The sequence below is a fragment of the Adiantum capillus-veneris genome, chromosome 28 (assembly GCF_014529385.1).
Source record: "Adiantum capillus-veneris isolate H3 chromosome 28, ASM1452938v2, whole genome shotgun sequence".
Taxonomy (NCBI): domain Eukaryota; kingdom Viridiplantae; phylum Streptophyta; class Polypodiopsida; order Polypodiales; family Pteridaceae; genus Adiantum; species Adiantum capillus-veneris.
In genome coordinates this window covers 107,432,174-107,434,461 of record NC_140958.1, presented here as the reverse complement: position 1 = coordinate 107,434,461, position 2,288 = coordinate 107,432,174, and the positions used below count along the sequence as shown (strand labels likewise).

Below are 2,288 nucleotides of genomic sequence, written 5' to 3'. Positions count from 1 at the left end.
GGGTGACGGGTCACACGGATCCTACTATGCCAACTCCGTTCTAGCAAGCTCACTCTTTTGAAACTATCGAGAGAGCCTTTATGACAGCACACGTGAAGAAGTGCAATTCGTGCGTCACCTCGCCAAAGGTCGACGGCGCTACAGTCTGCACAGCATGGATGCCTCCAAATTTTGTGGTCGCCAACTATTCTCTCTCTCTCTCTCTCTCTCTCTCTCTCTCGACTCTAACACCTTGGGGCCTGTATCATCCGCTCTCAGCTGTCGTGCGTGTGTAGATTCTTCAAGGTGGAAACCTAATGGTGTCGTGCGCACAACCTCTAGGTGGCAGCAGCGTAGGTTCAGTTAATAACTGATGCGCCTCGCGTGACCACCCCCTTATATAGGCAGCAAAATTCAAGCAGCCCCAACAATCGACAAGCGCGCTGCACGGCATCTGAGCGCTAATGGCTATACGGGCAATGGCTGCTGCAACTGTCGCGGAGTCGATTAGGTTCGACTTCAAGGCATGCATGCGGGTGAGAGTGGAGAGAGTAAACATGGCCCTAGAGAATGCGGTTCTGGAAGCTGGGCATGACCCCACAGCCTGCACCAGCACACTACTACTCCATGACTCGGTGAGCTACTCTCTGGTTCCTGGCGGCAAGCGAGTGCGCCCCATTCTCTGCCTAGCTGCCTGCGAGCTGGTGGGAGGCCGGTCGACTGTCACCATGCCCTGCGCCTGCGCAATGGAGATGATTCACACGCTGTCCCTCATCCTCGACGACCTGCCCTGTATGGATAACGACGACTGGCGCCGTGGCATGCCTACCTCGCACAGGCGGTTCGGAGAGGGTGTGACCCTGCGGACAGGGGTTGTCCTGTTCAGCTTGGCAATGGAGCAGATAGTGCGATGCGCTGAAGTGGATGGCGTGACGCCAGAGCAAATAGTACGCGTGCTCGAGGAGGTTTCAAGAAGCCTGGGGTCACGCGGGATGGTGGCCGGACAGATTCACAAGAAGTTTTGAACAAATTCTCACCATACTTCCCACATTCTGGCCTACCTCAACCTCATGAGCTTCTGTGAGGAAGGCACCGCAGACCTAGCTAGGTATGGGGTGCCTCTCGAGCAGAAGCTCATGATGTTACGCATTATATGAAAAACACTGAAAAAGACTCCGTTTTCCTACATGAGAAAATTTCTAGATCTTCGTGTGATTGTAGACCTGGAAGGCATAATGGGTACTGAGTCAGCTCGTGGTTTGGAGGTGCTGACGTATATCCATACTCACAAGACAGCCATCCTCCTGGAGTGCTCAGTGGTGATTGGGCCCATCCTGGGTGGGACTTGCGAGGCCGATGTCCAAGCACTGCGCAGCTATGCCCGGACAATAGGCCTCTTGTTTCAAGTGGTGGACGATATCCTGGATGTCACCCAGTTGTCTGCCCAGCTTGGAAAGATTGCCGGCAAAGACCAACTTGTTTCTTTCAAGGCCACTTTCCCCAAGCTCATGGGCCTCCATAGAGCTCGTCTCTACGCAAATGCCCTGACTCGCAATGCCCGTCAAGAGATTTTTAGATTTTGATGCAGTTAAGGCTGCTCCTTTAATGGCGCTTGTTGAGTACATCTCTTGCCGCCAAAATTAGTCTCTGTGCAGTGTGCAATGTGCAACGTTCAGGTATCCTAGCTAAATTAAGGCCCTAAATAGACTCTAATGCTGTGACCTAGTGTTAGGTATTCCTAGTCAATTTGCTAATCCGTGGAATTTTTGCACTACATACTCACTCTGTTTATTGAGTGTGAATCTGCACATTTGTCAGTTATGGATTCTGTTTACTCCTAGAATTTCATTGGTGTGGCTAAGTGTCTAAGGCAACTCATATTTGTGTTCTCTCTTTTCCTACAAATTACAAGTGCAAGGGTGCACTCATCTTACAACATCAACCTAGCAATACATATGGACATGGATCCTCCTGAAGGGTGATGTAGAGGACGCACAAAGAGAGTTTAATTTTTTGATGATGGTAAAGACTCCAAGTTATGCAATAGTAGTTCAACAGTACAAAGCTCTAAAAATGTTGCGATGTATTTGGCATTCCCCACTTTTTTCAATTTGCAGTCTACTCGAGCTCCACAATAAGGAAATGAACATCTCATTTGTAGCCCAATCGTGTTATACACCCTTTTGAAAGATTGCTCCATTCAAAGAAAAACTTAAGAGTAAGCTCAACCAAAGGTGAAAGACATAGTGGAGCAGTAAACAATGGATCTATAGGTTGTAAGTGTAATAGGCGCTTTCCTATTCCCATAA

The 2,288-nt window shown here is 49.2% G+C and overlaps 1 pseudogene; it reads left to right on the top strand.

The window, feature by feature from the left end:
• The first annotated feature begins 707 nt into the window (after nucleotides 1–707).
• Nucleotides 708–1,623, top strand: LOC147421059 (heterodimeric geranylgeranyl pyrophosphate synthase large subunit 1, chloroplastic-like; annotated as a pseudogene).
• Nucleotides 1,624–2,288: the final 665 nt, after the last annotated feature.